The sequence below is a fragment of the Cornus florida genome, unplaced genomic scaffold, assembly GCF_030987335.1.
Source record: "Cornus florida cultivar Cherokee Brave unplaced genomic scaffold, ASM3098733v1 CherokeeBrave_3.0.0_Hap2_Chr06, whole genome shotgun sequence".
NCBI lineage: Eukaryota > Viridiplantae > Streptophyta > Magnoliopsida > Cornales > Cornaceae > Cornus > Cornus florida.
This window is the reverse complement of record NW_026775576.1, coordinates 6299820-6327818: the sequence shown is the minus strand read 5'-3', so window position 1 is coordinate 6327818 and position 27999 is coordinate 6299820. Positions and strand designations below refer to the sequence as shown.

At 37.9% G+C, this 27999-nt stretch overlaps 2 long non-coding RNA genes and 1 pseudogene across 2 annotated transcripts; 2 read left to right on the top strand and 1 right to left on the bottom strand.

Annotated features, from left to right (window-relative positions):
* The first annotated feature begins 11474 nt into the window (after positions 1-11474).
* LOC132311078 (uncharacterized) lies at positions 11475-13534 on the top strand. The gene is made up of 2 exons (XR_009482814.1): positions 11475-11785; positions 13257-13534. It is a non-coding gene; the product is annotated as an uncharacterized LOC132311078 (long non-coding RNA).
* A 5974-nt stretch (positions 13535-19508) lies between these two features.
* Positions 19509-21308, top strand: LOC132314790 (uncharacterized). Its single transcript, XR_009483501.1, has 2 exons — positions 19509-20178; positions 20403-21308. It is a non-coding gene; the product is annotated as an uncharacterized LOC132314790 (long non-coding RNA).
* A 2144-nt stretch (positions 21309-23452) lies between these two features.
* Positions 23453-23550, bottom strand: LOC132315198 (small nucleolar RNA R71; annotated as a pseudogene).
* Between the last annotated feature and the right edge of the window lie 4449 nt (positions 23551-27999).

The following is a 27999-nucleotide window of genomic DNA, read 5'->3' as shown; positions in this document are numbered from 1 at the left end:
CATTAAGGCGAGGGCCAAGTTTTACATTTATAAAAGCCATTACTACCTTTACTAAAAATATAGTTAGGGTGAGTAGGGATCGTCCCAAGGGATTAGAGTCGAATTTGGTTGTGTAATCACTATTAGGGTTAGTAGGTCGAGTGATCAAACAAATAGTTGGTTGGTTGATTAAAATAGAGAGCAAATTAAACTAAAAAATTGAATGCAATGAAGAGTAAGTAAAAGAGAGAGATCTTGGGGTTTAGAGGTCACCATCAAACAATACTTCTCTACACCCTTAACAAGTGACTAATAAGGGAAATGTGTGTTGCAATATTAATGTGTGTGTGTGTTTGGTTGATTCAATTAGCAAGGGTGACCAATTAAGTATATATTGTCTAAGCAACATGTGAAAAGCACAATATATCTAACAATTAAGTATATATTGTCTAAATAGCATGTGAAAAGCACAATATATCTAGTAAGTCATTAATCCTTTCATTAAGCTCACAAGCCAAATACACCACAAGATTAGAGACATATGTTACTTGCATTCAAAAGTATGGAACATCAAACAATAAGCATGGATTGTCCTCCCATCTAACAACTATACTACCACTACACTACAATTAAGCTAATGACATGAAATTAAACTAATTAAGCTAAGGGAGAGGCACAATCCATCAAGAAATGAGCACGAACCATCAAGAAAATTACAAGAGCATTCCATTAAGCACTATGTTTTGACAATCTCTAGATCTATGGCATTAATACATATAGACATGCATCAATAACACAAGAAATAGTGACAAACACATGAACATCTATTCTAACATACATAGACATGTAGATAGAATAAAATGATCAATTGGAAGCATTAAACCACATAAATCATTGAATAAACAAGATCAATATATAAAAGTGGCAAAACATGTATTACAACACTAATCCCTTAATAATACACAAAATCAAGATGTAGAAAGCATGTTTGGGGCTAACTCTAACCCCAAGAGGATGTCTAGCCACTCATGGTAGTGCTTCTCCAACCCTTAAGGGCAAACTCCATGGAAGAAATCTACTCCTTGGTTGATGAAGAGCTCCCAAGCTTGTGTCTCTAGCCTTCTCCTCCTTTCTTCCTCCCTAAGAATAGCCTCTATTGTGATAGATGATTCCTAAGAATGCTTATCCCCCTCAAAAAGTGTATCATATTCTTTATATAGGTAGGTCAAGTGACACACAAAATGAGCTGGGGTCGTGCACAAAATATTCCCCAATGATTGGATAAAGACAACTTTCAATGAGCTGGAAATTTAACTTTTTCGCACTAGAGGAAGTTCAATCGATCGAACCTTGGACTTGGATCGATCAAACATAGCTAAGATCTATCGAACTAAAGTTGGATCGATCCTCATTGGCGGCGCTTTTTGGATAAAAACAAATCAGAGATATTTCGAAGATATTTTTGAGAAAAGGATAAAAGTGGTTGGTAGGGTGGTACAACTAGATAAGATCAATCATTTGGATAAGGACAAGGTAGTTGGATCGATCGAACTTTTGAGATCTTTGAAACTGTCATCATGGCTCTGATCCATCTTGAAGTGCTGAGATTGATCATGTTGGATCGATCGAACCTTGATCTGAGATCGATCGAAGATGTTGAATTCCACCTTTTGCTTCCACTTGGCTCCTTTCTTTGATTCATCCCAAAATTACTTCATTTATGCTCTTATTTGGCTGAGTTAGCTTATTTTCTGGATAAGTGCCTGAAAATGGAAATAACACGAAATCAATTTAAAACGGTAAAGTAAGATAGATAAAGGTATTAGAATACCTAAGCTTAAGGGATTTAAATACGCACTTTTCAGCGCTCATCACACCCCCAAACTTAAATATTGCTAGTCCCTAGCAATGAACTAGAAAGTAAAGGAATGAAATGAATGACTATATAACTATGAACTAGAAAGCAATAAATGGATAACGCCACTTTCGTAGGGAACATGATTGCACTTAGCATATGCAACAAGCCTTTTAAACCCCTAGGTTACCCCTAGTGGATGAGTGAAGTCTCGTAAGGGTTTCCAGAAATGATACCCATAAACATTAAGCTCATTATCACAAAAGAGAAACCAATATTGCAAACAAGCATCGGGAGAAAACTACCTCAAATATGTAATGTTTCAAACATTTCTAAGCAATCTCCCAAAATTTCAACATCAAGCAAGCAAGTATGGTCCTCCACATATCAAGAAAATTATCATGCAAATCAAAACAACTCTAGAATCCTTTTTGAGTAGACCGGCATCAAATATGTTGCTATCTAAGTCAACTACATCCTTACCCTCAAACTAGCACACAAATCTAGTACCGATCATCAAGATAAAAAGTGGACCTTTTATTAAAGCTTTATTCATCTAGGTGCGCTTATTCTTTTCACTCATTTTTTTTTATTTATTGAGGATCAAAGATGGAAATATGGTGCAATGTGTTGATCTATTAAGCTTTCTAGCGATTCATGAGGTCGAGCGTTAGGTCAATGACTACTAAACCAGACGGTTTTAGGGCATCAGGCGTTCAAACACCCCTACGGACTTACAAACTCAAATTAATTAGGCTACAAATCAAGACAACCTCCATCTAATCATTTCCCACTTCTCACCTTTTGGGAGAAGTCCTCACTTTTTTTATTACTTTTGCAACTTTTCTTTTCTTTTCTTTTTTTTTTTTTTTTTTTTTTTTGATCAATTATTAACCTAGAGTTTGGGCCCTCCACCTTTCGGCGCCAGAAGTTCAGTGCTTGATGAGGCTAGAATCCCGGCTACTTAGTGAAAAGGGTTTGTTATCCACCTTTATCAAGAATGAAAGCTTTCAATGCACTACTAGCTCAATTGGGATATAACCAATTCAATAATTAACAAAGCATGTACCCCACAAATGAATGCTAGTGTGCGCCTGTGCTAGTGTAGAATTCTAGAATGAATCTCAAAACAATCACAAAATCAGGATGATGTGGACCACAAGTGCAAGCAAGATATCAATTTTTCAAAAAATTTACTCCTAAATAGCATCCACAAGGCATACAAGGAGTATTGGACTCTCAAGTCAAGCAATTTTTAAATTTTAAGCAATATAGTCCTCAAAAGATCAAAATCATCGCCAATATGGACCAATCATAGAAAATCTCTGAAATACACAAGTCATGCTCAAAATTTTGAATTTTAAAAGCAAACACTGTAACATACACCATTAATTACACCATTACCTCCAAACTTAAACTGCACAATGTCCTCAATGTGCAAAGAGAACAAAAGGAAAGAGTATACCGGTGCAATTAAGGCAAAGAATGGCTGGGACTGAAGTATCCAAAGTGGGTGGCATGGCCCCCCCAAACTTGGGATTAACTATGGTCCTGAAATTTGGCACTCGGATAAATTCATCAAATAACAAAAGGGATAATCAGTGCACAGTGGATATGCAAGTGTAAATGAGATAATGGAATAAAACAATAAGAGAGGTATAAGGGTGGTCCTGAAAATCGGGTAGCACTCTCTCACTGAAGTCATTGTGATGTACCTGATGGAGTCAAACATACAGATATAAGAATATAACACATGACATCCATAACAAAAGCATATATAAAGAAAATAGAGTACTGGATACATCAAAAGATCAAAGCCGACAGACCGGCTACAAATATAATAATGTAGTAGACTAGCAACATTGATATAAAGCATTAAAAGATAGAGAGATAGGGAGTCTCAGGCAAAGGATGCAGGACTAGCAGGGCGATCTCCGCGGATTTCCTTGAATAAGTCAGCAAGTGCAGCCATGATCTCTGCACGGAAAGAAGCAATGTTAGCTCTAATGGCAAGTAAGGTATCCTCCAAAACCTGCATTTATGCTTCAAGTCTAGCTATTTGATCAAGAACCTCAGATGCAGGTGGAGCAGAAAAATAGGTAGTCTGAGCTTGGGAGGACTCTACAGGCTCCTGTGTCCGAACATACTTTTGTTTAGTCATGTCCTACAAAAAGGAAAGTGAAACTTGCAATGGGAGTTAATGCTAGAATAAATAATTTAAAGCACAAAATAGAGACATGCATGTCAAATGAGATAGACAAAATAGATAGATGACATGAATCTATGCAAGTGACATAATATGAAGCATGCTAAACAATGTAAGTATGAAATGCATCCAATGTGGAATATCACAGGCATTGGGCATATATGAGATAGCATGAACATAATACATGATGAATGAAGTGTGTGTATGAGATCAGTGAAGTTTGATCGATTATAAAAAGGTTTGAGATTGATCTCAAAACTTAGATCAATCTGAGAAACTGAAAAATAGAGTTCGATCGATCTCTTAAGATCGATCTGAGAAATAAGTTCGATCGATCGAACTATGCAAGGATGAAAATCGAAAGGCCACAGATTTATGACGTGGATGGCACGGGGCCTTCACTAACAGTGTCGTGGGCCCATCAACACAACATACAATCAATCCTACTCACTTTACAAAGCCCATACTCCCAAAATCAATTCAAAAATAAAAAATATACAAAGCATATAAACACAGTGCTTCAAGCTTCATCAATGGTGGATTTCATCAACAATATATCATGGATTCAACATTTAAAACATGTATTTAACAACCTGAAGCTTGAAATCAAAGATAGGGTTCGGATCTTACCCAAAATCGAGGAGAGAAGATGAGATGCGAAGGGGGGTGATTCAAACTCAGATCCGAGAGGAAAGATAAGATAGAGAGAGAGTCGAAGCTCACTGGATCTCGCCGGAGATTCGTCAGAGATGATGATGAAGATGGGTGCACAGTGGCGACGGGAATGAGGGACTGAGGGTTTGGAGGGTGGATCGATCTAATGAATCGATCTTGAGACCCTCAGGTTCTATTTTTAAAAACTTTTCCCGTTCAATTCGATCGATCGAACTGAGATTTCAGATCGATCGAACTGTGATGATCTCTCTTCAAAGTATTTTTGGAATTTTTGAAATAAATAAAGTAAAATCTTTTAAATAATAAAAAAAAAAAACTGAAAGTTAAAAATGAAAATATAAGTTTTTTTTTTTTTTAAATAAAATAAAATCTTTTTGGGATTTTTGGAAAAGAAAATAAAATAAAAATAATTTTGGATTTTTAAAATTAAAAAGCCAAACAAAGTCAAAGATGGTGAGATAAAGAACTGAGATCGATCCAAACAAAATGTTCGATTGATCAGACAGAGAGAAAAAATATGCAGGTTTTTGGTTCAAAAATTTGGTTAAGTGTTGGAACTCAAGATCGATCGAACCTTGAAGTTGGATCGATCTAAGGTCTTCTAATCAATCTGAGAATAAGTTCGAATGATGGGACAGAGAGGTGATTTGGATGCAGGTCAAAAAAATTTCTAAATGTTGGATGCAGGTAGAAGTTCGATCGATCGAACTCTCATTTGAGATCGATCGAACTTATGCAAATTGCTCAATCACAACATAAAAGTGCATGCAATCCTAACCACAGTTCCTAGCAATGCATATGAACCAAAAATAAGTATCTAGACTTCGCAAGAAATGAAATTAAAGATAGAAATGAGGGAAGAATAGGGTTTTGACACCCTACAAAATGTCGTGCTAGTCTTTAACGTCTCTAGCAAGACATTGGGCTCTTTTAGCCCGAATCAAAGATCTTGTAATGTATCCCCTCCTTGTTGGGGTGATAGATGTTTTAAACTCCACTCCACCTAACAAATGGTTCTTTGAAGAACTTGTTAAATTAAGTTCAAAAGAAGCTTTTGGTCCCTTGTCAATGCAATTTTCTATATTTTCATACACCGGGTCAACTAGATATGCAGCTTCCAAATGTCTTTGAAAGACTTGACCCTCTATGTAAGGTTTCAACCTCTATCCATTAACTTTAAAAATGTTTTCCTTCTTCAAATTTTTGATTTCAACCGCCCCATAAGGTGCAACAGAGATAATTTCATAAGGACTCTCCCATTTGGTTCTCAATTTCCCAGGAAAGAGTTTTAGTCTAGAGTTGAAAAGCCAAGCTTTTTGACCGGGTTCCAAAGACTTTTTCACAATATGCTTATCATGAAAGGCTTTGGTTCTTTCTTTGTAGAGTTTGGCATTATCATAAGCATTGTGTCTCAATTCTTTAAACTCACTCAATTGAAGTAGCCTATTCTCTCTGACTTTATCAAGGTCAAGATTGAGCTTTTTAACTGCCCACAAGGTTTTATGTTCTAACTCAACCGGAAGATGGCAAGGCTTTCCATATACAAGCCTATAAGGAGACATGCCAATGAGAGTCTTATATGCTGTCCGATAAGCCCACAAAGCATCATTTAGCTTCCTTGACTAATCCTTCCAGGTGGTGTTAACCGTTTTCTCAAGAATATGCTTAATTTCCCGGTTATACACTTCAACTTGCTCACTTGTTTGAGGATGGTAGGGAGTGGCTACCTTATGAGTGATGGAGTACTTAAGAAATAAGTGCTTCAAGAATTGATTGCAAAAATGTTTTCCTCCATCACTTATTATAGCCCTTGGCATACCAAAACGAGCAAAGGTATTGGATTTAATGAATTGAATGACCACGGAGTGGTCATTTGTTTTGGTAGCACATGCTTCCACCCGCTTGGAAACATAATCAACGGCAAGAATAATGTATTAAAAACCATAGGACATAGGAAATGGACCTATAAAATCAATGCCTCATATGTCAAAGATCTCAACAACCAATATATTGGTTAAGGGCATCATATCTCTTCTAGATATTGTCCCCATCTTTTGACATCTCTCACATGATTTGCAAAAATTGTAGGCATCTCTATGAATAGTGGGCCAAAAGAGCCCACTTTGAAGAACCTTCAAGGCGGTCTTCTTTGCACTAAAATGCCCACCACATGCAAGAGTGTGACAAAACACTAGGACATTTGGAATTTCACACTCTGGAATGCATCTCCTCACAATTTGATCCGAACAATATTGGTACAAGACAAGGTCTTCCCAATAGTAATTTCGGATGTTGGCAAAGAAATGATTCTTTTCATTCTTCGACCAAGAAGTTAGTAGATTGCCTACTGCCAAATAATTCACAATGTCGGCAAACCAAGGCATTTTTCCATTAGAAATTTGAAAGAGTTGTTCATCTGGAAAAGAGTCACAAATTGGTAGACTAGGGAAAGGTTCTATCGATAACCTAAAAAGATGATCGACAACCACATTTTTGGTGCCTTTCTTGTCCTTGATTTCAAATTTGAATTCCTGAAGAAGCAAAATCCATCTAATTAACCTAGGTTTTGTTTCACTTTTTGTCAATAGATGTCTCAAGGTGGCATGATTAGAATAAACAACAACCTTGGACCCTAAGAGATAGGAACGAAATTTATCAAGAGCATACACTACGGCAAGTAATTCTTTCTCGGTAGTGGAGTAATTCAATTAAGCTCCCGAGAAAGTTTTACTTGCATAGTAGATGGCACAAGGAAGCTTACCCACTCTTTGTCCCAAAACTACTCCCATGGCATAATCAGAAGCATCACACATAATTTTAAATGGCAATGACCAATTGGGAGGTTGCATGATAGGAGCAGATGATAATAATTCATGCAATTTATGAAAAGCGTCTAAGCATGCTTGATCAAAGACAAAAGGAGTTTCCTTAGCAAGAAGATTGCACAAGGGTCGAGTAATTTTGCTAAAGTCTTTGATAAAAATGGCGGTAAAAGCCAGCATGACCTAGAAAGGAGCGAACCTCACTCACCGTTGAAGGTGGAGGCAATTCAAAAATAAGCTTAACCTTCGCTTTATCTACCTCTATTCCTCTCCTTGAGATAACGTGACCCAAAACGATACCCTCTTGAACCATGAAATGGCTCTTTTCCCAACTAAGTACAAGGTTGGTTTCACGACTTCTCTTAAGCACTAGATCTAAATTTTTAAGGCATGCATTAAATGAAGACCCAAAAACAGAAAAATCATCCATGAAAACCTCTAGATACTCTTCCACCATATCCGAGAAAATTGACATCATACACCTTTGGAATGTGGCGGGAGCATTGCACAAACCAAAAGGCATCCGTCTATAAGCAAATGTGCCGAATAGACATATAAAGGTGGTTTTCTCTTGGTCTAATGGGTCGAGGGCTACTTGATTATACCCCGAATAGCCATCAAGGAAGTAATAATATTGTTGCCCGGCCAATCTCTCTAGAATTTGATCAATGAATGGCAAAGGGAAGTGATCCTTTCTAGTGGCGGCATTCATTATGCGGTAATCAATGCATACACGCCATGAATTGGCGGTACGCTTAGAGATTTCCTCACCCTTTGCATTCTCAAACACCGTAATCCCCGATTTTTTGGGAACTACTTGAGTTGGACTCACCCATTTGCTATCGGAGATTGGGTAAATGATTCCGGCATCTAAGAGTTTGACAACTTCCTTCTTAACTACCTCCTTCATGTTTGGATTAAGTCTCCTTTGGGCATCCCTAAAGGGTTTTGCATCATCTTCCATAAGTATGTGATGCATACAAATAGAAGGGTCAATTCCCTTAAGATCCGCCACACTGCATCATATGGCTTCCTTATTTTCTTTAAGCACACTTAAGAGAGCATCTTCTTGGTCTTTTTCAAGACTTGAAGAAATGATAACCGGAAGAGTCTCTTTTGGTCCTAAGAATGTATACTTGAGATTAGAAGGTAGAGTTTTAAGCTCAAGAGTTGGTGGAGAAACTAAAGATGAGACCGGTGGAGTGCTAGAGAGTGGAGGAAGAGGTTCTATTAGAGTTTTCCAAGATAGAAAATCTAAGCTTGCAACAGATTCCATGAGATTGCTTACTTCATTCATTGATTTTTCATCATCAAATCCATAATTTCCATACATTTCAAGAAGACAAGAAACAAGAAGATCATTGGATAAAAGAGATGAAAGACTATCCTCAATTGGTTGTTTCGTTACCATCGTTGGAATCAATTCCTCAACAACCTCATCTAACACATCAACAAGGAAACACTCATCTTTATCTATGGGATGTCGACTTGCATGGAAAACATTAAGTTTGATCATCATATTGCCAAAAGAAAGGTCCATAATCCCGAATCTATAATTAATTGTTGCATTTGCGGTGGCAAGGAATGGTCTTCCCAAGATGATTGAGATGTGGTTGGTGGGATTAGCAACCAGCTCGGTATCAAGAACTACAAAATCAACCGGTAAGTAGAATTTATCCACTTTGACAAGGATGTCCTCAACCATGCCCCTAGGTGTTTTGATGGATCTATCGGCCATTTGAAGCACCACTGAGGTTGGCTTTAACTCATTCAACCCTAATTGGACATATATGGAGTAAGGAATCAAATTAACACTTGCACTTAAGTCAAGAAGAGCTCTACGAATTTCATAGGTTCCAATTACACAAGAAATAGTCAGAGCACCGGGATCTTTGAACTTAAGTGGAGTGTTTTGTTAAAGAATGGAGCTCACTTGCTCCGTGAGGAACACTTTTTTAGGGCTTGGTCCTTGCTCTTCCTCTTTTGTGTGCAAAGATCTTTCAAGAATTTTGCATAAGGTGGAATTTGCTTAATGGCATCTAAAAGAGGAAGATTGATGTTGACTTACTTAAAAACTTCCATCATGTCATGTATTTTCCCTTCTTACCTCCCATAAGGCGAAATTTCTTTTAAAGCATAAAGGAATGGAGCTTTTGGCTCACAAGACTTGGTAATTTGAGAGGATGATGGGGAAGATTGAGAATTCTGGTTAGGAACATTTTCATTCAAGGAAGTAGGAGTGGAATTGGGAATTAGATGGGTGACAACTTTAGGTTGCACCGATTTACTATCTTCCTTTGGTAGTTCAACCCTATTGTCCACTTGCTTACCCCTTCTCAAGGTGGTGATGGCTTGCGCTTGAGCTTGGGAAGAACACCCCGATGTAGGGTTTGCTTCCACACAAAATTGGGCTTTTGGATTCCTCTCGGGTTAACTAGGTAATTTCCCAATTTTTCTTGCATTCAATACATTAGCTATGATCCCAATTTGGGATTCAAGCTTTGATATGGATTGAGAGTGGGAATGCAACAAGTTGGTATCCTTCTCTAAGCTACCCAAGGCCATCAAAACCTTATCTTCAAATGTAGAATTACTAGAAAGTGCTTGAGGATAATGAAAGCCAACTTGGGAATCATACATTTGAGGATGTGAGAGGTCATTCATTCTTTGATGATGGAAAGAAGAAGAAACAAACCTTTGAGAACCTCCATTTCTTTTATGAGGTGAAATGTATTTTCTTTGAAAATTTATAACTTGATAAGGGCTTGAGCTTTCATTCTAGAATGGAACATTTGCATTTGAATAAGGGTAAGCAAATGTAGCATTAACTTGTTCAAAGTTTTCATTAACAACATGTCCATGGGGACAATCGAAAGTAGTATGCAAAACACTTGAGCATGTCATGCAAGGCTCACAAAGATGAGTTGTATGATGAAAATGAGATGAATTGATAGCCGGTTTTTGATTCAACAAGAATTGATCAAGTTTTTTAGAAAGAGTTTTAAGCTCGGCTACAATTTCCCTTGAACTTTCAATTTGACACACTGTTACACTTTTCTCCTTTTTATTAAAACCATGATCAAGTCGAGAAGTGTAATATTTGTGTAAAGAGTTTTCACTCATTTTTTCAAAAAGGTGTCAAATGTCATCTTCATGTTTTCCAAATACGAACCTCCACATGAGGTATCAACTATGTCCTTTTGCATGTCGAATAGGCTTTCATAGAAGTATTGGACAACTTGTCATTTTGGAATACCATGATATGGACACTTTCTTAGCAAGTCATTCAATCTCTCCCAAGCCTCATGCAACAACTCTCCTTCCCTTTGAGAAAATTCTCTAATTGAAGCACACATTACATTGGTCAAACTTACGGGGTAAAATTTTTTTAAAAACTCATTTTGCATTTGTACCCAAGATGTTATTGAATTTACCCCTAAAGTATTGAACCAATGCTTTGCTTTATTTTTAAGCATGAAAAGGAAGAGAAGTAATTTAAGAACTTCCTCCGGAACATCCATGTACCTCACGGTGGAAAATAGTTCAAGAAATTCATTTAGATGCCTATATGGTTCCTCTTCATCTAAGCCATAAAAGAGTGGACACATTTGAATGGTCTCTGGCTTGATTTCATATTGATTAGCCTCAAAATTAGGCAACACAATGCAAGTAGGTTGTAACATTACCGATTTTTCTTACTTTCTAATTTCTGAATTTATTTGATTTTTCTGAATTATTTTAATCCTTGCCTCGTTTTGCTTGCCACGCGGGCCCCGAGGGGTGTTATCGGCATTTCACATGTGTATGTGTATTTATATACATGTATGTATTTGTATTAATGGTATTATATAGAGGGTGGTATTTAATGGCAAGGTTGACGATAAAAAGAAGTTCAAAGGGCATTTTCGTTATTTTAGCTCCATGGAATAGCCTAGAGAATTCTAGAGACATGAGTGTGGCTTTATTTTTTTGACCCATTCTTTTCTTCTTTCAATTTTCGGACCACACCCACCCTACAAGCTCTCTTCCTCCATTTTCTTCTTTCTCTCTCTATCTCTCTCTATCTCTCTCTTCCTTCCCTCTAAAATTTGTTCATGCTAGAGATGATTCGGTTTAGGCCATAGTTGGCAAATTGTAAAATATTGCAAGGACTACGTCTTGGTACCGGTATTGTAAGCTTTTGGTGGGATTTGAGTTTGGAGCTTGGAGCTAGAGCTTACTAAGGACTTGATTGGTTGCTATCTTGAGGTATGGGAAGTCTAACTTACAAATTCCTATGGTTTTAGTGAGTTTTTATATGCCTCCTTGCATGAAAATTTTAAGGTTATGAAGCATGTTAAGTTTGTTAAAATTTTGGTTGTAATATTGAGCATGAATTGTGATGGCTTAATTGTTGAAGAATGAGAAAATGATGGTTTCTTGTATTTGTGTCAAGCATTCTACTTTTCTATGAGAAAATATAAAAGTATGATCTATGTTATTGTGACAACCCGGATTTTTAAGAGTTGAAATTTATTTATTTCATGATTTTTAATTGTTAAGATTGACTTTTTAATTTTAGAGATTTTACCCACATAGAATTTTATTGGGTCTGATTTTCTCACAAAGCATGAATATAAATGTTATATATATATTTAGTGTTTCAATTTGAGGTAGCAGCGAGCTTCAGCAACAAATGCAAAGAAGAAAAGAAATGAGGAAGATTGAATTTGAGGGTCCCATCAGATGATAGTAATGGGTGAATTGATTGGTTGCATTACATTTGTATATACATGATTTATATATATATTTTTGGATGCATCATCAGATGGAACAAGGTACCAGCCGAGAATGGGAAAAGGAAATGAAGATGAAATTGTGATATTTTGGCGCGGGTCCCACAAGAAGAAATAGGTTTTGATTTAGTTTTCATTATATATATATATACTACAATATAATGTTTGTTGTCTGATGGATATATAAGATAAGGAGGCAAAATGGAACAGGTGGCCGAAAATGCAAGGGAAAGAAAAGGAAAATTGATGAAGTGATAAGGTGGTTGACGGGTCCCACTTAAATTGGTTTCTTACATTTTATATATGTAGATTTGTGGTATATCTCATGGTAATAAAGAAGGGACCAGCTGAATTAGTGGAAAACAAAAACAAATAATAAAGGGGATGATTTTAGCGGGCTCCACCATTTGACATTGGTGGATATTTAGACCAAATTTATTTTGCACATGGTGATTTATTTTAGAGAGAGATTGTGATTTCTTGTGTATTGAATCTGAAGAATAAAAAGTAAGATAAGGTGGTGGGACTAGTTGGACATTTTTTGTTCAAATATAACGATGTTGTCTAGACGTGTGGGGTGAGCAGTGCTGATATTTGTTAGTGTCGGTAGTGAATTTCCTTTATATACGTGTGGCTTTGGTAAGCATTTGAGAGAGAGAAAAAAAAATACATAGAGAAATAAAATGAGGAAAGACACAGACAAAGAGTGCCGAGATGAACAGAGAGTTGATGCTCAGATGATGAGGAAAATAAATATTTCTTTTACAGTGTAGGGTTCTTCATATCTTGAATGGCCTAGATGATTTTGTTTCAAATATTTTATTAACTGTTGTTTTGTTAAAATTGCAAATATATATTTTGTGAAGTTAATTTTGCATGAAACTCTTTGAAATCCTTGCTATGGTTTTTCCTACTGGGACTTCTCCCGTCTCACCCCCTTCCAGTTTCAGGTACCAAGGATGCTTGAGGATTTTCAGCTGCGGGCTAAGGTGGAAGAGTTGGTGTTGAGGAATTATTTTATTTAGAGATTTTTATGTATATTTGAGGAAATTGATTTAGTATAAAAGAAGGCATTTTTTTGTGATCCGGGTGTATTTTAGATTCGGGCTTAGGCTGAAGAGTTGGCGTTACAGGATTTATTTTATTTATTTGGAGATTTTTTTGTGTATTTGAGGAAATTTGATTGATTTTGTATCAATAAAGGATATTTTATTTCTTTTGAGATCCTGGGTGTCTTTTATAAAGTCTTTTGATTTAATGAAATCGAGGATTTTATTTAGAGAAAATTCGGGGTCATTACAGTTATCAATTTCTATGTTTGGATGTTTGATATCATAACTTAAAGGTAAAATATAACTTGTATAATGATGATTGGTTGTATGACATGCATATTCATGGCATGAGGGTGAGTTGAGAAGATGAAGGTTAATATGGAAAAGAGGGTTAGAGAATGAGATGGGGGTTTGTGTGGTAAGCCAAGGTGATGGTTAGGAAGGTGGTAGTGAGGTTGGGTTGGGAAGAAAGAAGGAGACATTGCATTTCATATTGGATGGTACAATCTGTGAAATTCTGAATTTTATAAATGTTGAAATGATTTAATCCCATGATCCCTTTTTCTTGAATCCCATTCTTTTGTTGTGGCTCACAGGATTTTTAGGAATGTGATTTAGGCTTAACTCTACTGAGCAGTTGAGCTCACTCCATCAACATTAACATTTTTCAAGGACTTGGAGATGAGCCGGTAGTTAATGTGCATCCATGGACATTGATGTAGTTAGGAAATTCACTTCCATCTTGTTTATATTAAAGTTTTATGAATATTGGCTATGGAGGCCCCAACCTTGTATTTAATCCTTGGAAATTGTATAAAATGAGACTTATGTAATTTGGTCTTTAAATGATGCATTGGAACTTGTTATCTATCCTACAAAAATTTTGTTATCAATATGTATTATTTTTGCAACATGTAGAATGATTGGATTCATTTTGTATATGGCCCTTGGAGTAATATAATTAAATTTTATTTACATTAAATCTTTTAGTGGGTTTTAAGTGACGTGTTACAATTTACGTTAACAAAGGTTGTTGTTTTTGGATTAAATGTTGAAATGTATTTAAATTACACGTGAGTGTAGTGGCGTGGGTGGTTGAATCACCAAATGTTGGTGTATTTGGGTTATCACTGGACAGTGGGAAAAGAAGTGAGAGTTTCCCAGAACCGGTCAACGTGTGGCTCCCCATGCGTCGACCGGCATCTTCACAGTATGGGTCATTGTGGCTCACGTTGCAAACCAGTCGACGTATGGACTTCCCATACGTCGACCGGTATCATGTCCCAAACCAGTCGACGTATGGCTTCCTATACGTCGACCATTATCCATTGTAACTCATGTTCGAAACCAGTCGACGTATGGCTTCCCATACGTCGGCCGGTATCTCAGCAGTGGGTATCATTACTGTTCACGTCCAAACCAGTCGACGTATGAAGCATATACGTCGACCAGTTTCTGTTTCATATGTAATTGCTATTTTAAATTCTTAAATTACACTTTGGTACCCAAGTGAGGTTACACGTAATTATTTTATGACCCAAATAAATGCAATAATTATGTTTTGACCACCGGAAGGACTATATTGCCCCGAGCCTCTTTTTATCTATTATGTGATACAATTCTATCTTGCCCTTTTTGGACTTTGATATTTAAATTTAGCGTGAAATGACCGTATTACCCTCGGACGTTTTTGGTTCGGGTAAGGAACCATTTAATGATCTGGATCCATAAGGAGCTGGGTCGTTACAAAATGGTATCAGAGCCTTAGGTTCGAAAACCTAAGAACGACGGGTAGGGTTGACCTAGAAGAGTTAGAACTGGGTTTGACGGTATTACGTGCTTACGTGGTTATTACTTTTTGGTTCAAAAACATGACTTATTGCTATGTGCTTAAATGTTGCTATGTTTAGTATATGTCTCCGTATTCATTGTTCATTAAGTTTATTAATTGTTAAATGGAAAAGCATGATCAACTGTTAATGTTAAATGTATATGTGCAGCTACTTATATGATTATATTTGTCTAAAGCATGCTTAATTTGCTACATGTTTAATTGTTAATTGTTATTGTTGATGAAAGAATGCTTAGTTGACTACCTGCTTAATTGTTAAGTGTAATTATAATTAAAAGCATGTATATGAGTTTTTATTGCATGTAATTGAGCATGATAGATATAATCCTATTTTGGGAAGTAGTTGTATGTCTAGATTCGTGTTGTGGTCGTTCATCCACTAGGGAGTGGATGTTCATGTGACTAGTTTGTTTCGTTGTTGATGAGTTTGAGGTTTCGGGACAGTGTTATATGTTGAGTTGCAAAAAGTTTTGATCCACGTAAGTGAGGGGCTTGATCACTTCTATGTTTCTGAACGTTTAGTTCCTATCGAACGAATAGTGTGAGCACCGTAGCTCGTGGATTGAGCTACTTCATGTATTCTTGTTAATCGTTTGGTTGTCATTGTAGAACCATGTTTAAAGACTACATGAAATGATGGACCCGGATAAAGTTGGACAGCAAACAGGTGAAGGGCCATCCCAACCAGAAAGGGTTTCGATGGGACAGGACCGAGGAAGAGAGGTGGATGATAATCCACAGGTACTAGAGGACGAAGTTCTGGTGGTAAGGGCTGTAGCTTCAGCCTTTCAGAAAATTGCAAGTACCATAGTTCCTCAAGTGGTACCGCAATCGGCTATTCAACCGCAGGAGACGGAGATGGAGTGGAATCTTGAATATCTGCTTCAATTTAACAAGCTCATGAAAGTAACATTTGAAGGAGGTCTAGATCCATTGGTAGCGGACGATTGGTTGGATGAAGTTGAAACGCATTTCAGGGCAATAACAGTGCCCGGTGATTGGTTGAAGATCACCTTAGCTATATACAAGTTTGTTAGTAACGCGGCAGCATGGTGGAAGACTATGACTAACGTGCATGATATTGACAGTATGAGTTGGAATACGTTCAAGAGTCTTTTCTTTGAAAAGTATTTCTTGTAAACTAAGAAACGATAATTAAGGACGCAGTTCGATAGTCTCAAGAAAGGTGATATGTCAGTAACAGAGTATGAGAATAAGTTCACTTCTCTCTCATGTTTTGCTGCGGATGTGTTAGGGGATGAGGAGGAGAAGACATGGCATTTTGTGTACGGCTTAAACCATTCTATTAGGCCGGGGTTGACACTTTTGGGGTTAAAGAATTATTCTGAAGCGGTTATGAGAGCATTAATGGTAGAAGCAGAAGCCAAGGATTGGCAAGAGAGGAGTGGTACCGTGGGTTCTCAGGAACGAGGTATGACTATGGGTACTCCTTCCAGGAGTCGGGACAGGAAGAGGCACATGGATGTTTCCTTGTTTACTCAGGAGCAGCGAACGGCAAGTGCTACTCCTATTGTTGGTGTTTCTTCGGAGCCTTCTAGGACAAGCTTAATATGTTATCATTGTAAGCAGCTAGGACACCACAAGGCGAGTGTCCTCTTGATAGACCTAGTTCTGAAGTTTGCTTTCGGTGTGGTCAGTCGGGCCACATGAAGAGGGATTGTTTATAGAGGAGATGAGATATTATTATGATTGATTCTTGTGTAACGGGGGATACCTGTGAGATTAGGCAGTTGCCTATGCACAGTTGTGCTAGATGTAACGGGGGTTACCTGTGATTTTTGTGACGGGTGTTACCTGTGACTATTGTAACGGGGGATACCTGTGAGTCGTGTCAGTTGTAACGGGGGACACTTGTGAGCCGACATGTGTTGTAACGGGGGATACCTGTGAGTTGTGTCATGTTGTAACGGGGGCTACCTATGAGTCATGTTGTGTTGCATGGTTGTCTATGAGTCGTGTTGCATGGTTGTCTGTGAGTCATGTTGCACAGTAGTTTGTCAGTCGTGTTGCATAGTTCTTGGGTAGTCATGTCACATTATCATATGTGCGTCTTGTCATGTTGTTGTCAGTGCATCATGTCATGTTGTAACGGGGGATACCTGTGAGTCCGGTATAGTAACGGGGGTTACCTGTGACTGTGTAGCGGGGGATACCTGCGAGTTCTGTAACGGGGGTTACCTGTGATTGTGTAGCGGGGGATACCTGCGAGTTTGGGGGTGACAGGAGGTATCTGCACACAGTTGCTCTGGTAACAGGGGCTACCCGTGAGTTTGGACAGGTGCCCGTACACTTTGTGCAGTGTTGGATTCATCTATGCCAGGATGGTGGACATATCCCGTAGTGTGGTTCCGGACCGGATGGTGTTGATGATGATCATGGAGTTTTGTATGAGTTTTAAGTTGTGATGATGTATCAGTTGTACCCATTATGTATTAAGGCAATGATGTAATTGTAAGACTGTATGAGTATTCCAGACAGTTTTATTGGATAATGACATATATTTTTTGAGCAGTTGAGCTCTTATGTAATGGTTTTAATGATGGATTAATGATAGAAAGGTTTTAGCTATGTTACTTTAAAGGTTATTGATGTAGTGGTTAACATTGCCTAGTTGTAACTACGAATGGAATGTTTGGAATTTCACTTGTTAAGGTTCTGCTTTGGACAGGATGGGACGCGATGTCTTAGGAGTCGTTGTCTAGCCTTAGTGTTTGGGAAGGGGCACTGTTCTCTTGAGTATATGGATGTTAAGTGTACAAGTTGCGGATCGAGTTGTTTCCTCTCTATTTAGTTCCTCTTTCTTGGCATAGCTTATGCAAGGTATCGATAGATATGTGTTCTGTTCTGTTACGGTAGAGGGACTTGATCTTCCTTCTTCTTGTGTTGGTCCTGGCCAGGACTTTCTTGTTTGTGAGTTTTTTATCTCCACATAGGAGTTGTGCGTGTCGGTGGGCGAAAGAACTTTTTAGAGCTTTCTCCTTGTTGAGGAATCCGAATGAAGGTTTATTCTGAATCGCTCAACTTATCTATATGGTTGGAGGTGAATTCCTTGGTTTTGTGGGATTCGTTCCAAGAGGTTATGATTAATGTTACGTGAGACGCGACTTGTCAACCGGTGTATACGTTTTCTTAGGGTCTTAGAATTAGTGATAGTATCTAGTAGTTATGAGGTGACTTGTGTGTTAGGGATGGTTTGACCGTGTGTCTAGAGTAGACATAAGGAGTAGTCTGTAAGTGTGTTTGAGGATTAGACCTGAAGACAAGAACGATGTTGGTGTTAAAGTCGAATCGACGATGGGAATGGCCTGGCCAACCATTTCTCTGAGTCAATCTTTCCTTAACACAATGTTGGGTCAAAGGTCAACGATCATTCATTTTAGTATGCTTAGAGACAATCAGAATACGGTGTTGTGCGTTGCATACGTGTGGTAGTATAATTCCATTTTAGAGTGAATCTTGATTGGGATTGATGGTATTCTTGTATGTATTCCGGTCACTTGTTGTGAATAGTAGCGTACTTGGTATGGGACTACGTGTCTAAGGAGTTTTAGTTGTTAGATCAGTTGATCCTTGAGCAATACTGATGGTTTGCTTTCCTGGGTACCTGATGGTACACTTGACAAGTCGGATAATTCTCTCGATTACAGTCGTGGGTGTTCAGCTATGATGTAGCTAGTGAAGACAGTAGTTATCAGAGATGGTTTTAAGAGTTTCCTTGGGATTGCGAGTTGAGCTCGAGTATTGATTCGATGAGCGATTTTGTAACTATAGTTTTGTGGGCCTTGGGGCATTTGATGCGGATGGGGTAAAGCGCTGCTAGTTGGACCTACTATGTGTGGGATCCAACAGCTTTCCTGTAAAATGTCTCGTGTGGGTAGCATTAGTGTGATTTTATGAATCGGGTTAGTTTTAATTGGGGTTAAATGTTATGGTGACTGGATTGAAGGATTCTCTTCGTGATGCATGCCTTCATGTGGGTTGACTGAAGTTGTCGTTTGTGGATTCAGTCCCGCCTAATGGTATGTTCTGGTTGGAGGGATGAAAATCCTAGTGGTTCTCAGTGGTCAGGACTTAGTGGAGTCACATAATTGGTTGCGGGCTTGTGCCTTGTGTGCATATAGGTAGCGGTGGGGAATTTTGTTCGGCACTGCAATGCCTTTTTCGTTCTGTTGGTTTTCGTGGGGGAAAGGTCACATGTGACTGCGGTTACTGATTGGTTATTATTGTGCTAGATCACTAGCACAGGGTTGCGAGTGACGTAGAATGTGAGATTCTTTAGATGGGGATTTTAAGGTATAGCGTATTGCATGGGGTACTCAGAGACGTACTCCTTTTTTTTATCCTCTCATCTTTCTCTTATGAGGTGGATTGATTTCGGGGACGAAATCTTTTGAAGTTGGGGAGATTCTAACATTACCGATTTTTCCTACTTTCTAATTTCTGAATTTATTTTATTTTTCTGGATTATTTTAATCCTTGCCTCGTTTTGCGTGTCACGCGGGCCCCGAGGGGCGTTATCGGCATTTCACATGTGTATGTGTATTTATATACATAAGGGTGGTATTTAATGGCAAGGTTGATGATAAAAAGAAGTTCAAAGGGCATTTTCGTCATTTTAGAGCCATGGAATAGCCTAGAGAATTCTAAAGACATGAGTGTGGCTTTATTTTTTTGACCCATTCTTTTCTTCTTTCAATTTCCGGACCATACCCACCCTACAAGCTCTCTTCCTCCATTTTCTTCTTTCTCTCCCTATCTCTCTCTTCCTTCTTTCTAAAATTTGTTCATGCTAGAGATGATTCAGTTTCGGCCATAGTTGGCAAATTGTAGAACATTGCAAGGACTACATCTTGGTACCGGTATTGTAAGCTTTTTTGTGGGATTTGAGTTTGGAGCTTGGAGCTAGAGCTTACTAAGGACTTGATTGGTTGTTATCTTGAGGTAGGGGAAGTCTAACTTACAAATTCATATGGTTTTAGTGAGTTTCTATATGCCTCATTGCATGAAAATTTTAAGATTATGAAACATGCTAAGTTTGTTAAAATTTTGGTTGTTGATGAGTACTGAAAAGTGCGTATTTAAACCCCTTAAGCTTAGGCATTCTAGTACCTTTATCTATCTTACTTTACCATTTCAGATTTATTTCGTATTATTTCATTTTTCAGGCACTTATCCCGAAAATAAGCTAACTCAGCCAAATAAGAGCTTAATTGAAGCAATTCTGGGATTAAACAAAGAAAGGAGCAAAGTGGAGAAAGAAGGAAGCAAATGAAGCCAAAGGTGGCAGGCAGCAAAGTTCAATCGATCCAAGTTCAAGGTTCGATCGATCGAACAATGATCAATTTCAGCACTTCAAAATAGATCCAAGCCTTGACCCAAAAGCATAAAGTTCCAAAAGTTCGATCGATCCAACACCATCCTTCAATCGATCGAACACTTTTGTCCTTATTCAAATGATTGATCATATCCACAGCTGTAACACCCATTAACCACTTTTGTCCTTTTCCCATAAATATCTCTTATATATATCTCGAATTTGTCATTTTCCAAAAAGCTCAGCCAGTTGGATTGATCTAGCCTAAGTTCGATCGATCTCACTTACTTTCGATTGATCTAAGACCAAGGTTCGATCGATCGAACTTCCTCCAGTGCGAAAAAGTTAAAATTCCATCTCATTGAAAGTTGTCCTTTATCCAATCATTAGGGAATATTGTGTGCACAACCCCAGCTCATTTTGGGTGTCATTTTGACCTACCTATATAAGGATAAGGATTGCTTTTTACAAGGGAGAGTCAACATTATTTTTTATATCATCTATTGGAGAGCAAGCTTAGAGGAGGAGGAGGCTAGAGACACCATAGGAGTTCTTCATCAACAAGAAGCAGATTTCAACCATGGAGTTAGCCCTTGAGGGTTGGAGCATCATCACCATGAGTGGCTAGACATCCTCTTGGGGCTAGAGTTAGTCCCAAGCATGCTTTCTATATCTTAATCTTGTGTATTTTTGAGGGATTAGTGTTGTAATTGAAGTTTTGACATTTTGATATATATAGATCTTGTTTATTCAATGATTTATGTGGTTTAAGGCTTCCAAGTGGTCATTTCATTCTACCATATGTCTATGTATGCTAGAATAGATGTTCATGTGCTTGTCTCTAGATTTTGTGTTATTGATGCATGTCTATGTGTATTGATGCTATAGATTTGGAGATTGTCAAAACATAGTGCTTAAAGGAATGCTCTTGTAATTCTCTTGATGGTTCATTCTTATACCTTGATGGATTATACCTCTCCCTTAGTTTATTTTCATGTTAGTAGTGTAGATGTAGTGTAGATGTAGTGTAGTTGTAGTATAGTGTTAAATGGGAGGACAATCTATGCTTGTTGATTGATGATCCAAGCTTTTGAATGCAAGTAGCATATGTCTCTATCCTTGTGTTGTATTTGGATTGTGAGCTAAATGAAAGGATTAATGACTTGCTTTGATTTATTGTGCCTTTCACATGTTGTTTAAACAATATATGCTTCATTGCTTAGATATATTGTGCCTTTCACATGATGTTTAGACAATACATGCTTAACTAGTCATCCTTGCTTGTTGAATCAACCAAACACACACACACACCAATATTGCAACACACCATTTGCCCTCATTAATCACTTGTCAATGACATAGAAATGCATTGTTTGGTGGTGATCTCTAAACCCCAAGATCTCTCTCTCCCTCTTACTTACTCTTAATTGCACTATTTTGCTATTACTTAGTTTAATTTAGTTGCTCTTTGATCAACCAACCAACCAATTGTTTGATCATTCGACCTACTAGCCCTAATTGTGATTCCACGACATTGCTCGATCCTCATAATCCCTTGGGACGATCCCTACTCACTCTTGCTACTTTAGTAGTAGTGTTGGTAGTGGTTTAAACTTGACTCGAAAGGCTTTTCTTGAACCGCACATTCACTACATCAATTTGGTGTACAAGGAACGGTTTACACACCGTCAAATTTTGGCACCGTTGTCGGGGATTTGTTGATTAGATTTGGCAACGTCGAATTTGTGGAATTGATTAGGATTAGTACTCTTTTTATCGTGTCTTTACTTTATTTTTATTTTTCTTTTTGGTTACTTATTGTGTTGTTCTTACTTAACTTGGTGCATTGTTGGAGAGGAAGCAAACAAAGGAACAATCAAGCATTCAATTCAAGCAAGCAAAGGAAGCAAAAAGATAAAAATTCTAAAATTGCTAAGCTAAGCTTTAAAATTTGGAGTTGAAGTGCTAAAGGACCTTTGTGAGATTTTCTTTACTCAATCCCTTAGTTAAATCGTCGGCCCGCGTGGAGGCTTATTTTTAATTGTCTTGCATTATTGTTGTTAAAGCATGGGAGTATGAATTAAATGTTTGTGGAAGAAGTCTAATTGCATTGTTATGAAGGCATAGTGTTTGTCATTCTTTGTGTTTGTTGTGTTTTGCATTGTGCATGCATGGGCGTCGTTCATTGAGACCAACTCTTGTCCCTCTTGATTTGTATTTTGAATCTATAGTTAGAAATCCTAGGGGAAGAGGAAGTTCAAATAGAGCCAATCTTTTAATGGATGACCATAATGATAATCATGTTGAGGACATTAGTCACATAGACCAACAAGGTATCCTTCATCCCAATTTGCACAATGAGAACATACAAGTACCATTAGGCATGCCTAGGTCATTCATTCACCAACCACCACAATAATAAGGCCAAGTTCCATAAGGAATGCCAAGACCAATGTATAATCCACAACCTCCCATCAACAATCAAGGAATTCAAAACCAAGGTGTTCATGTTGCACCTCAAGTAGCTAATCCACCTCTTGCTCTAAGAGACCATTATGTGCCTAATGAGTATAATGCACCTATATACATCTAATTGCCTCCATTTAGAGCACATCATTATAAAATTAAGCCACAAACCATTCAAATGCTTCCTAACTATCATGGACTTCCAAGTGAAGAACCTTACAAGCATTTGGATGAGTTTCTTGAAGTATGTTCCACCGTAAAATATACGGACATGCCGGAAGAGGTTTTAAGACTCAAACTTTTTCCATTCACCTTAAAAGACAAGGAAAAGTATTGGTTTAACAATCTTAGGCCTTTTTCAATCACTTCTTGGGCAGAAATGCAACAAGAGTTCTTGAAGAAGTACTATCCAGTTTCTAAGACCAATGCCATGAGAACCTCAATTCAAGAATTTTCACATGGGCATGGAGAAATGTTTCATGAGGCATGGGAACGCTTCAATGATTGCTTAGGAATTGTCCACATCATGACATGCCCAAATGGCAATTAGTTTAATACTTTTTGAGAGATTATCGGACAACTATAAGGGTATGGTTGATGCTTCCATGGGTGGCTCATACATTGATAGGCATAAGGATGACGTGTGGCGTCTCTATGAGAGTATGAGTGAAAATTCTTTTCATAGAACACTATCATCGAAGAATGGTAGAAATTCACAAGGTAGGAAGAGTGTTGGCTTACATAAAGTTGACCATTCAAATGAAATAGCCGCTGAAATGAAGTCTTTGTCTCAAAGGTTTGATCAATTTTTGATTAACCAAAACTCAGCAAACCAAGTATCTTCCTTCCCTAACCATTCTTATCGTGCATTAAATGAAACATGTATGACTTGTTCTAGTGGTCTTCATTCTACTTCTCATTGTCCTCACGGACAAGTGCAAAGTGAACCTAATGAACAAATCAATACGGCTTTTATGAACCAAAGGAACAATCCTTATGGCACTCATTATAATCCAAGTTAGAGGAATCATCTGAATTTCTCTTGGAAAAACCAAGGACAGGGCTAAAACCCTCCCCAAGGCGGTTTTCAAGGGAAGTACATTCCACCTCCACTTCAAAACCAAGGATCCCAAGGTTATAGACCCTATCAATCACAAGGGAATCAATTTGCTAATTCTCATTTTCCCAACCAATCTTATTCCCAATGTAATACTAGAAGTCCCACCTTTGAAGAGAAAGTTTTGAATGCTTTGGGCACTTTAGAGGCTAACACTCAATTGTTTCATTCTCACTCTCAATCTATTGCGAAGCTAGAAACCCAAGTAGGGCAAATAACTAGCACTCTCAATGCAAGAGAAAAGGGAAAGATGCCTATAAATGCCCCAACTAAGCAATAATATGTTGTGGAAACCCATTCCTCATCGGAAGGCCACACCATTGAACATGTTAATGCAGTGACTACCTTGCGGAGTGGTAGGATTGTGGACAATCAAGTTGGAATGTCCAATGAAGAGAGTGAACCGGTGCAACCTCAAGTTGTCACCAGTCCCGTTTCACATCCAATTCCTCCTTCATTGCATATACATGACCTTGTAAATGAAAAAGTCTTAAAAGATGTGTTTGAAAAAGAAGTTTTGAAAAATGATGTTGAAAATGTTTTGTTGAAAAATGATTTGAAAACTTTTTGTGTTGAAGAGAGTTCAAAAGAAAATTTTGAAAAAGTGTTTGAATCAAAGGTTCCATTTCCAGATGCCTTAAAAGGTTCCATTTCAAAAGACAAGCAAAAGGCAAAAACCAATGAAATCATGGAAATGTTTAGGCAAGTGAAAGTTAATCTTCCACTATTGGATGCAATCAAGCAAATTCCGGCTTATACCAAATTCTTGAAGGACTTGTGCACCCAAAAGCGGAATAACAAGAGCCAAGCACCAAGAAAAGTGGTTTTGACCGAGCAAGTAAGCTCAATTTTACAACATAACATTCTTCCAAAGTTTAAGGACCCCGGTTTACCCACTACATCATGCATTATTGGTGATCATATCATTAATCGGGCACTTCTTGACTTAGGAGCAAGTGTTAACCTTCTTCTATACTCGGTTTACGTCAAATTGGGCTTAGGTGAATTGAAACCAACGTCACTAGTTTTGCAACTTGCCGACCGATCCATTAAGAAGCCTAAGGGTATAATTGAGGATGTTTTGATAAAGATTGACAAATTCTTCTTCCCAGTTGATTTCGTTGTCATAGACATGGAACCGGTTTCCAATCCTAAAAGCAAAATTCCCGTTATCCTTGGCCGTCCTTTCTTGGCAACCGCTAATGCCAACATCAATTGTAGGACGGGGATAATGAAGATTTCATTTGCCCACATGAAAGTGAAGTTGAATATCTTTAATCCCACACCCAATTTATTTGACAAATATGAAGAAGAAGTTAATATTGTAGATGAATGTCATGATCTTCAATGCCAAGGAAATGAGCTTTTGTGTAAAACCAAAACTTCTAAAGGATCATCTTCAACCTTGCATTCTAAAAGTCTTGTTTCAAACTCTTGCTTTAAAAGGGCATGGAAACCCAAAGGTTGTAATTGCATAGACAAGGGACCAAAGATTTCTTTTGAGCTTAATCCAATAAGTTCTTCAAAGAACCATTTGTTCGGTGGAATTCAAAGCATCTATCACCCCAATAAGGAGGGGATGCATTATAAGATCTTTGATCTAGGCTAAAAGAGCCCAATGTCTTACTAGAGACATTAAAGACTAGCAAAAGCATTCGTAGGATGTCAAAACCCTATTCCTCCCCCATTTCTATCTTTCATTTCATTTCTTGCGAAGTCTAGATACTTGTTTTTGGTTCATATGCATTTCAAGGAACTTTGGTGAGGATTGCATAAGATTTCATGCCATTATTAAGCATTCTGCATAGTTCGATCGATCTCAAACCTGAGTTCGATCAATCGAACTCCATTCTGCATCTAACACTTAGAAAAAATTTCGACCTGTAGAAACCTGCATCCAAATCACCTCTCTGTCCCATCGTTCGAACTAACTCTTAGATCAATCAAGAGACCTTCGATCGATACAACTTCCAAGTTCGATCGATCTCATGACTCAACACTTAGAAAAATTTTGAGCCTGCATCCACCTGTATATTTCAGCTCTCTGTCTGATCGTTCGAAACATTCCAAGATCGATCTGAAAGTCCTTTGATTGATCCAACTTCCCAGTTCAATCAATCTCATGTTCCAACACTTAGCCAATTTTCTGAGCCAAAAACCTGCATATTTTTGCTCTCTGTCTGATCGATCAAACTATTGTTTTGATCGATCTCAATCTTCATTTCATTATTTTGACTTTGTTTTGACTTTTCAAATTTCCAAAAAGCCAAAAACATTTGCATTTGTATTTCATTTTATTTTCATTTTATTTTATTTTATTTTATTTTTCAAAAAATTTTCAAAAATTCAAAAATATTCTATTTTAATTAATTTTTAATTATTAGTGTTTATTCAATTTAATTTAAAAAAAAAAAAAAAAACTTTGAAGAGAGTTCATCAAAGTTTGATGGATCACAGTTGAGTTCGATCGATTGAACTCTGTCAGGAATGTTTTTAAAAATAGAACCGAGGGTTTGCAAGATCGATTACAAAGATTGATCTAACTCACCCTCATCCTCAAAACCCTAACCTCTCTTCGTCGCCATCACTGTCCAACCACTTCACCATCTCCGGCGAAGTTTTTCCAGTGAGTTTCCAAGCTTCACATCTCTCTCTTATCTCGGATTCCATCTTTCCTTCTTCGCATCCACTTCTCTCACTTGTTCAAGGTAAGAACCAAGATTCACTTTGAGATTTGATGTTCGATTTGATGGTTCAATGATTTACATATTCGATTTAGGTTGCTTAGATGGATGAATCCGTCATTGATGAACCTTCGAAGCATTATATATATATGTGCATATACGTGTGTATGTTTTGTAGATATTTTGAGATTTGCTTAGATTTGTTGGAGTATGGGCCTCGATTTGTGATGGATTTGTTGATTTGTTGTGTTGATGGGCCCACGAACACATTCGTGTGGGCCCCATGCTTCCAAGATCACAGATCTGTGACCTTTGGGTTTTCAACGTCGCACAGTTCGATCGATCGAACTAGTATCTCCGATCGATCTTGAGAGATCGATCGAACTCATGTCTTCGATCGATCGAAGTAGTGAGATCGATCTCACGTACTTTCAATCGATCCAACTTTAGTGATCGATCTCATTTCTTTTTATGATCGATCGAACTTCACAGATCTCACACACACACTTCATTCATCATATATTATGTCATGCTATCATATCTATGCCCAATGCCTGTGATACTCCACATTGGATGCATTTCATACTTACATTGTTTAGCATATTTCATATTCTACCACTTGCGTAGATTCATGTCATATTTGTTTTGTCTATTTTACTTGACATATATGATTCTATTTCGTGCTTTTAAATTTCTTATTCTGGCACTAACTCCCATTGCAAGTTTTTCTTTTTCTTTTTGCAGGCCATGGTAAAGAGGAAGACCGTTGCCAACAGGCAACACGGGCCCACCCGACATACTAGGCCACGGATAAAGGAGCCAGCAGAGCCCTCTTATGCACAGCAAGAGCCGGCACAGTCTACCCCGCCTCAGTCACCATCTCATGAGCCTGGGGATGACCATATACCATCCACTTCTGTGGCTCATCCTGCTTTCACTCCATCACCATCTCCACCGCAGACTGGAGCTGAGAATTCACATATACCACCTCAGCCAGCTCATCTGCGGCGTGATAGGCCCACGCCTCGATATGCGCACATGACACTCGACCATGAGTCAGAGTTTGACACGGCCTTCTTCTCTCGATCGGTGCTGACTCGATCTGCCTACCAGGATATTATTTAGAGGGGCCTAGCCGCTATTCTTGCCCCCGTTACAGAGCCGGTCTACCCACAGCTGGT